The sequence below is a fragment of the Oreochromis niloticus genome, linkage group LG22, assembly GCF_001858045.2.
Source record: "Oreochromis niloticus isolate F11D_XX linkage group LG22, O_niloticus_UMD_NMBU, whole genome shotgun sequence".
Taxonomy (NCBI): Eukaryota; Metazoa; Chordata; class Actinopteri; order Cichliformes; family Cichlidae; genus Oreochromis; species Oreochromis niloticus.
In genome coordinates this window covers 6,113,237-6,122,100 of record NC_031985.2, presented here as the reverse complement: position 1 = coordinate 6,122,100, position 8,864 = coordinate 6,113,237, and the positions used below count along the sequence as shown (strand labels likewise).

At 41.4% G+C, this 8,864-nt stretch overlaps 1 protein-coding gene across 1 annotated transcript in view; it reads left to right on the top strand.

Moving 5' to 3' along the window:
* Positions 1–2,834: 2,834 nt before the first annotated feature.
* Positions 2,835–8,864, top strand: part of grin2da (glutamate receptor, ionotropic, N-methyl D-aspartate 2D, a) — a 238,477-nt gene continuing 232,447 nt past the window's right edge. The window contains 1 exon segment of the mRNA XM_025902353.1: positions 2,835–3,350. The gene's annotated coding sequence lies outside the window, so the exon portion shown is untranslated.

The window sequence follows — 8,864 nt, the reverse complement described above, 5'->3', positions numbered from 1 at the left end:
GCAGTGAATGCTGATTCAAAATCAGAATGTAAAATGAGAAATGCATTGTTTCACATTTATAACAGCAGAGTCCAGAATATCAACTCGATTTGAGAAACGAGTGAAATGAAAGAAGTGTGAGGTGAAGAGGAGGCAAAAAACTAACAATGCTTGGTGTTTTTTGCTTGTCTGTGGGGGTTGTGTTCCTTTTTACACAGCACATATATATTAAACTATCCAATAAGTCATCTTTAAAAACTACCAACCTACAAATCCCCATCATTTTTATATCACTAAACTCATTATTTTTCTAAGCTTAGAGATTGAAAGTTTATACATTCAGCATCTTTTTTAATGAAAAAGTCAGCCTTGAACTTTGGCTGTTTTATTTTCTACTGAGTTAGACGCTATCAGTACAGCTTCATCATATTCTGCAAGCTGTGTATTAATTATCTTATATAAATTATGTCTATTTAGTAGATTAAAGAGTTCTAAACTACACAGCAATAAAGGAGCATGAAATAAAAATACTTGAGCAATATGAAGAGAAATGATATCTGACTTATGTACGTCACCTTTCTAACTTTAATCACTGTGTCTTTAATCATTAGTTAATATTTCTGTCTGGCTCTCTTCCACAGCGTGTCTTTTGTCCTGTCTTCCTCCCATCACCTGTGGGTGGCTGTAGCCCAGGTGGTAGAGCAGGTCACCTACTGCTCGGAAAGTTGGTGGTTTGATATCCTGGTCCAGTCTACATGCCAAATATCCTTGGGCAAGATACTAACCCCATGTCGCTCTCCGATGCATCCATCGGAGTATAAATGATGTGTGAATGTTAGTTAGGAAGCAATTAGGAAAAAGTGCTTCCGCGAATGGGTGTGATTGGGTGAATGAACAAGTTGTGTAAAGCGCTTTGAGTGCTCAGATGAGTAGAAAAGCGCTATATAGGAACCAGTCCATTTACCTCCATCCGGTCGCAGCAGATGGCTGCTTATCCCTGAGCCTGAGGTGTCTTCCTGTAAAAAGGGAGTTTTTGCTTCCCACTTTCACTAAGTGCTCGTTCAAAAGGGGTTTGATTGTTGGGGTTTTCTCTGTATTATTGTAGGGACTTAAGGTTACAGAACTGAACTATGTGGTGCACATCAGCACTTCTCTATAAAGCATTAGTTGTTAGACTTTGGGGGCAGACCACAGTGGTGGGAAACAGAACCACTGCAGACAGTGATGCTGACCACCCGAAAATTAGGGATTATACTAATAGGAATGTTTATTTCTGTAGAAAAAATATGGTTTATTTTCTGTAGGGAAGATAAACCAAAAGGAATTTGTGATGATTATTACATTTTTTTTTTTTTTTTTTTTTAGAAATTCCTCTTTGATTCTCATTTTTCTGTTTTGCTTGTATGCAGAATATGGGTTGTGATCTTTTTTTAAGCTTCTGAAGCCGGGCATGTCAGAAAAAGCCCTCTGAGCTCCAGCTGTGTTTGAGGAGGCTTATGCTGGAAGCAGGTAAACAGTTAATGTGAAGAGCAAAAAGAGGATTTCAAAACCACCACTGTATCAACTTTTTTGTATGCATGTACATCAGTTAGCAATGACTGGAAGACAGAACAAGAAGTCTTAGCGCTGATACCCACATGCTACACTGTAAGCCCTGAAAACTGGATTACATTTGGTAATTTACCAGCCTTTTCATTTACAGAACCTTTATATTCTTCTGGGTTATTCAGCATCAGCAGAGCTGTGTTGTACATATTGAAGCAAAAATCCCTGAAAAAATAACTCTCACTTTAAGACCATGAGTCAGTATTACTTATGTATAATCATTGCATCTTACATAACTCAGTTCATATAAACTCAAACTTTGTGGTGGGCCCAGGTGCCAGACAGAGCCATTGCAGATAGTGCCGATGAGGACTGCAAAACTGTATCAAACTTGTCCAAATGAGTTTGCTATGATAATTAATCATCATGAAATTAAGCTGTAACCCCTATTTTTCTATTTGATTGACGAAGATTTTGTTGTTACAAAAAGCTTGAGAAGTGCCACTAAACTGATACCTAAATGTTTCCATCTGTAGTCGAGTTCCACTGACCAATCACGTTTGAACAGATGTTTGCTGGTTGCTTGTAAAAAGTTAATGTGGAGAGAAACAGACAGATTTCAACTCTAAGATATTTATTAAAAAACAAAACAAAAAAACAAGCAGACACGAAAACATTGACAATCATCTTTTAATAAGTGTCATTTTATTATCTTGCCTCATCATGAATGATGACTGATGGACAGATCAAGAACAAGAAGTCCTGGTTCTGTAATCGCCACTGGAGGCCATGAAAAACTGACTTTTGCCCCCAGAGGCTAAATCGGCACACTAGCCGTTGGCTTCCCAAATTATAAACATCTGATTATGCAATTATGTAAAAATATTATCTGGATGAAAGCAATAACAAAGGCCAGCCAAAGTTCTGTTCTAGGCTAATGAGCTGCCTCTCTATTTCTTAATTTCCATAAACAGTGATTACCAAAAAACAATCTGTGTGCTGCACTCATCAACTGCACTTCTAAAATACATATTCAGTCATCAGAATAAGAAATAGACTAGTGTAGGTAGATACAAGGTTAAAATGAATTGCATAAAACATATTTGCATTTTTACCTTTTTTTCTGTACATATGTTTGTGCCCCTCAAATTTTAGTGTGGACTGAAAATAGGAAGATCCGCACGAAAACACAGGTATAAAAACGATGTTTGAGTGAATTGGTGAAAAATAAAGGAAGAGGAAAAGCATCCCTGGGGAGTGATGGAGAGACAGAGGTGGAGGATGAAGGAGAGGATGAGGTCGATGGGGGGTAGGGAGAGAGATTAGTGATGAAGGCTACAGGAAAGAAGAAACAAATATTTAGGTGAAGTTAAAAAAAAAAAACAGTTTGCATCGGACAACTTAGTTTAGCATTCAACACGTGTCGTGAGGAAGTAATGAGGACCCAGAGAGGTGGATGGGAGAGAGAGGGAGGTAGAGAGACGTTGCTAGGTGACGGAGCGTACATACTGAATTTTAACAAAATAACGGGAGAGGAGAGAGTGAGTGAGAGGGACAGAGAGGTAGCAGTCAGCAACATGTAGCCTCGCCGAGTGGAGGAAAGGTCGAAACTGTGTGTGCGCGATTCTTTGCTCTTTTCTTTTTTGTCGGGAGGGGTGATATGTTTCGCTTTCATCCCGAGGACATTATCCCGCAACATTAGAATCGATCAGGCTCTATGCCGCAGGAAATGTCCAGCGGAGGGATGGACGGATGGATTGTGGTGCACGGAGAGAAGACGCGGAGAGCAAAAAGAGAAGAAAAAGAGTGCGGGGCTCCTGAAAACAGTGAGTAGATTCTTGTCATGTCTCAATTTGGACCCTCTTCTCTTCCCCCTTTTGGTTCTCTTGTCTTTTAAGCTGAAGGTGAAAATGTTGCGCCGTGTCTCAGACAACTGTCTCTGGCTTTGCCCTTCACATTCCGGCTTTTGGATGTGAGATGTTCTGCTGCATTTCTACGGGGCTCGTTGTGCACGTATGTGAATCCCGAGCTACTTTCTACTGGCTCGTTCTGTCACGGCTAGGACGCAGCCGGCCGGTGCGCGAGGCTTTGACCCCTCTGTCATTGATGCGCGTGCTTGGCTACATGGCCGTGCGTGTCTGTCTTTCACCCGGACGCGCACACATATGTAAGGACCGGTGCGCAATCCTTCCATCCCTCCTCAATCTGCCTGTCACGCGTGAAGTCAGAGCGCAAGTTGCTGCCAGTGACAGACAGATGAAAGCAGCTGTGATTCAGATGTGACATTTCTAAAAAGCCGCATACATGCCTTTTCGCGCGCCGGCGTCCTCACCATACATGCATTTGCATTCTGCAATTTTCCAACCGGTTGTTGCGCATATGTGCGTTTTGCCCTCTCCAGCTTCTGTCTTACTGCACCTCAGGGGTCTCACATATCTGTTACCCTGCACCCCCTGTTTACCCCACCAAACCTCGTCTTTCTCACCCCTCCTGCTCTCCCTGCTTCAGTATTATTAGCTGTAGGGCAGCTATCAGATCCGGGATCAGTCGTCTGTGTGTGCGCGCGCGCGCATCAGCAGCTGGTGCACCAGCAAGCAGCAGGCTGTGTGCGTGAAGATCACTCCCCAGGACAGACAGGGGAAATTGGGATTCAGAGCTAGGAGAGTGAACCCCTCCCTGCTCCCTTCTCCTCCTCCTGCTCCTTCACTCCAACCACCACACACACAGACACACACACACACACACACACACACAATTCCTTAAAACATAATAAGATAAAACACTTCTGGCACTGATGATGATTTAGTTCCAGCAGTGTGTGCGTGTGGCTGATTCAACAGTTTGGATATACGCTTGGCTTGAGCCCACTGTGAATTGAATTTCTAGTCATGTAGTATAAACACACTATTCATCCCGTCTATTTCTATACAGCAGACTGTATGACTGTGGCTGTAATTGAGTTATATGGCAGAGTGGGAGCTGATGGTCAGTGTGACATTAACAGTAAAGACTCCCATTTTCTTTTCCCAGGGAAATAGAAGTCTTTCAGATGCGTGAAACAACTAGATAGGAGTGTGGATATGGATTCCTCTCTTACTTAAATGCTCACAGGTATTGTTTACTGCTTTTCGCTATAAGCTTCAAACCGAGATGAATGAATATATGTTGGCATTGTTCTTTTTTAATTTCGTGGTTTTTGAAACTAGAAGTGCTGAAGCTATTGAGGGTCTATACCCAAGCTGAGAGCAACAGTATCAACATTTCTGTCTTATATTCAGTCACGATTGACATCTTGGACATGTTTGTGTGACCTTATGCCCCTCGTAGTAGAGGAAAAAACATCTTGGCTGTGCTGATCTCCTGCTTCCACTGTTCAACTGCTGAGGCAGCAGAGTTTTCATTATGCTGTTTCTAAGGCCAGCGGGCTGTTTGGCCCGATCCAGGCGTTTTATCTCTTGTTAGGTACTTAAGCTGGACAAGGCGTGATGGATAAAGATGGTAGCTTTTTGGCTCAGACTATCACACACTGCGAATCTTATTCCATATTCACTTCCCCCCCTTCCTTTTGTGAAGCCCTCAACTTGCCAAAGCATCATGTGAGTCCGAGGTCATACACGCAGCATGACTTCAAAGGTGATGAGGATAAGGCGGCCTTTTGTCATGTCAGGAACCTTGAAATGAAACAAGAGGATAAATGGGGCAACTGCAGTTGCTGTCAGATTCACTGGAGTTTAGACCATGACAGATAATGGTCCAACAGCAGAAGAGGTGATAAAAAACAGAGACTACAAATGTTCCACTTTATAGGGAAAACACTTGTGATGTTAATTAAGTTTAAAATATACAGCTGCAGTTAAAAAGTTGACAAAAACGGGCACCATTTCTTCTTCTAAATGGAAAAGAAATAAAATCTCTCCAAGAATCCGATGATGAGCAGAGGAAAGCCAAATGCAGGTGCTTGTATACATGATTTAGTGGCTACTGATCAGCCAAGTATCCCTTCAGATTACATCCATGTTGGACATCTCTGTGTCTCATGTGGCACAGCATACCAAATGCATGAAATCACGTAGCCTAGAAACATTTTTTTTAATTACCATTTCATGTTTTGCTACTTATTTATGTACATGTACAAACTGTCCTTTTTCCATGACAGCCAGTATGACTTAGAAACTTACTGTATATATATATTTATGTCATATATTAATTCAAGGTCTGGTTTCACGCCTACATCACATATGTTTACATCTGTAATTCATCCCCTCAGAAGATTTTCAAGCTGAAAAACTGACCTTTGACACAATTGATAATCACTGTATTTTAACCCAAAGCGTGATATTTTCCTGATGCTAAAAAAATCCCTGAGCTTCAGTGATCCATTTGAAATAACTGGAATGTTTCATGTAGGGATCTGTAATGAAAGTACCGTATTACTATAATGACTACTACTGTAGGTAGCATGTGCATATAAAAAACTTAATGTGATGCCTGCAAAAGTCTGGCAATAACCAAATAGGAGCTGAGCAAAATAATTCCCACATTTAAAATTGGACTTAATTGGTGGTTGAGCTGCTCAAGAAAACAGAAGGTGAAACTGCTCTCTAATCTCCAGTGTGCATTGCTATCCAGTGGTCTTTATTGCCTTGTAGGTTCTACACCAAGGAGTACTGAAATCAGTGTAAACACTGCTTACATTTTGCTATTTTTAAGGGATTTTTGTCCAAGCAAGAATCTTTTTAGAAGCTTCAACATATTTAACTTTTTAAAAGATGCAAGCAGTCTGTGGCTGCAGTTGCCTCTAATTCTTAGCAGGGGAAAAAGGGACAAATCAGGTCTGAAGCTGCAACTAGCAGCCTTTAGTTTCAAGAACAGCAGGATCATTATAGCTGCTCTACACCACAGAGCCATGATCTCCGGCACTAACAAATTAGCACAATCATTCATTCTTACAATATTCATACTTTTTCCACAATGTTACTGCACCAGAGCATGAGATTTAAAGTAGATGTCTACAGGTAGAGGAATCTATGGGCTACGAAGTAATGCATTTTTAACCGAAATGAAGAATTGCAGACTGTACTGTACTGTATTGAATTCATTATTTGTGAGGATGATCGCTGGGGATGTTTTCAGAAAATTTGTTTTATAAAGCATGGTTGCCTTGCTGACATTACTCATTTCTCATGAAGGAGATATAGACACGAGGGCAGATATAAACTCTGCGTAGCAATGCGCAGATGCAGCCTCGGCACACATTAGCATACTTTAAACAAAAACTCGGGATTCAGTGATTGCGAGGCCAGTTATTGTTGTACGTTTTAATTATATTGGGAAATATAACAGCAGACGTCAATGCAAATTTTGATGTGTAACACCACCTGCACATGTTCACAGAGGCCCAGCGTGATGGATACCAACAGCTTCTGGGGGATTACATCTGTCAGTGCATAATTCTGGTTTATTACAGTGTTTTACACACTATGTGAACAGCCAAGATCCAAAAAAAGGGCCAGAGATGATGATCAGACAGGTTGTAAACAAGCCAAGAGATTAGCCAAATTTACTTGGTGAACTGTGAAATTACTATCCAGTGCTTGCCCTAGGTTGAATGCTTTAGGGATGCGGGTGGTTCACCATACTCATGGGCAATGAGTATGCTCTCTGCTGACATTTCAGATGCACATACTGTACTTTAAAGATTATCAGTGCATAATTTGCTTTATGCAGTTCTTACACCTGCATTGCAGTCCCGAACCTTTGAAGGCATTAACCAAAAGAGCTGTATGTGAGAACGTAAATGTGTAGTGCAGTCAAATTGTCCATCAAATGTCTTTTTCCTGCCAGCTTCCAAGTACAAAGTCCCATAGTGCACAAAAAAACAGCTGAAGTAAACGTGTGTTCTTCATGCGTCCTGCATCCTGCACATTTAAACCTGGCAAGACATTCACCTAACCAAAGTATTTCCAGACACGAGTCTGTCTGGTAAGCGGGCTGCCTTCTGCTACATTCGTGAAAGAGCAACTTCAGTCGATGTCTTGAGAGGCCTCAAGTTTGTTAGTTTGTTTGCAATCTGCTGTTTTGAGCGGCATGCTTCAGAAGTGTTTCTGTGAGCCTGAATGTTGAGGGAAGACTTTCAGTATAGCAGACATTTTACATGGTGCAGGGAAAACAAGTGAAATTAACCAGGACTCACTACACTGTGACAGTGAACCATCATGTACGAAAGGATGGGCCCATGTAAGTGGAACTGAGCAATCAGTTATATATCTGTACCTTCCTTTAGGACAAGGCCAGTTGTCTGCTATGGAAAAGGTCTTTTGTGAATGCAGTGTTAGAAACAATAGTTAAAGCCATTAAAACAAGTCTGAAATATTTCTTATCTGTAATTTTCTTTTAACTTGCCATGAAGCCACTTAGACTTTCAGGTTACCGAGCGAACAGACTCTAAAATTAGTTTTAAAAATTGTGAGGCCAACAGAGTTTAACAGCATCTGGTAGCTTGTTAGCTACAGCTGTCGGGATGCTGGTAAGGCTAAACCGTGTGACTGCTGTCACCACCTGTAAATTAAACAAAGAAAGAAAGAAAAGAGAAAATCTAAGGAGTGGGAGGAGAAAGGGAGGAAAGAAGGGGTCAAGAAAGAAAAGGGACTACAGAAGCAAACTGACAAGGAGAGAGATATGACTCAAACCCCCCACTTAGTGTGCAGAGGTGCCTCTCTGAAGCTGCCACCTGGTCTGCTGTGTCTCTGTGTATGAATACAGCAGTAGAAGTTGTCATGTGTCATCACTTCCCACAATCCATCACAGCATAGTGGTGGCGAAGCAGAGCGAATGGCAGACAGACAGAGCGACCGAAGGCTGATGCTGCCCGTCTGTGTGTGTGTCTCTCACCGTTCGTTGTCAGTCTTCCTCTCTCGTTCTCCGTCTCTTTGTCTCTGTCTCTTTGCCAAAATCACACACATTTAATTGTGACACTAAGCCGTCTGAATACTTCATTTCAGTCACATAATCCCCAAGTGTTGTTGAAACACATTCACACACACACACGAGAGCGGGAGAGAGAGAGAGCGCAGGAGTGAGTGTGTGGCAATGACATCATATCCACTGAAGGGCTGCGACAGGCTAAATGAGTTCAGCCATTTTGGGTCATTTTCAGGAGTCGGATGGACTTTATTCAGTTTTTGCTTTATTAATTAACTTTGTTTTTTCTTGTTTTACCTTTATTTGTCTCTGTACCATTTTTATACTTTTTGTTCCTCTTCTCTTACCTTCTTGTTTTCTATCTGTTCCTTATCCTGATTATTTCTGTTCATCTTTGGAAGATATGATGGTGGCAGTAT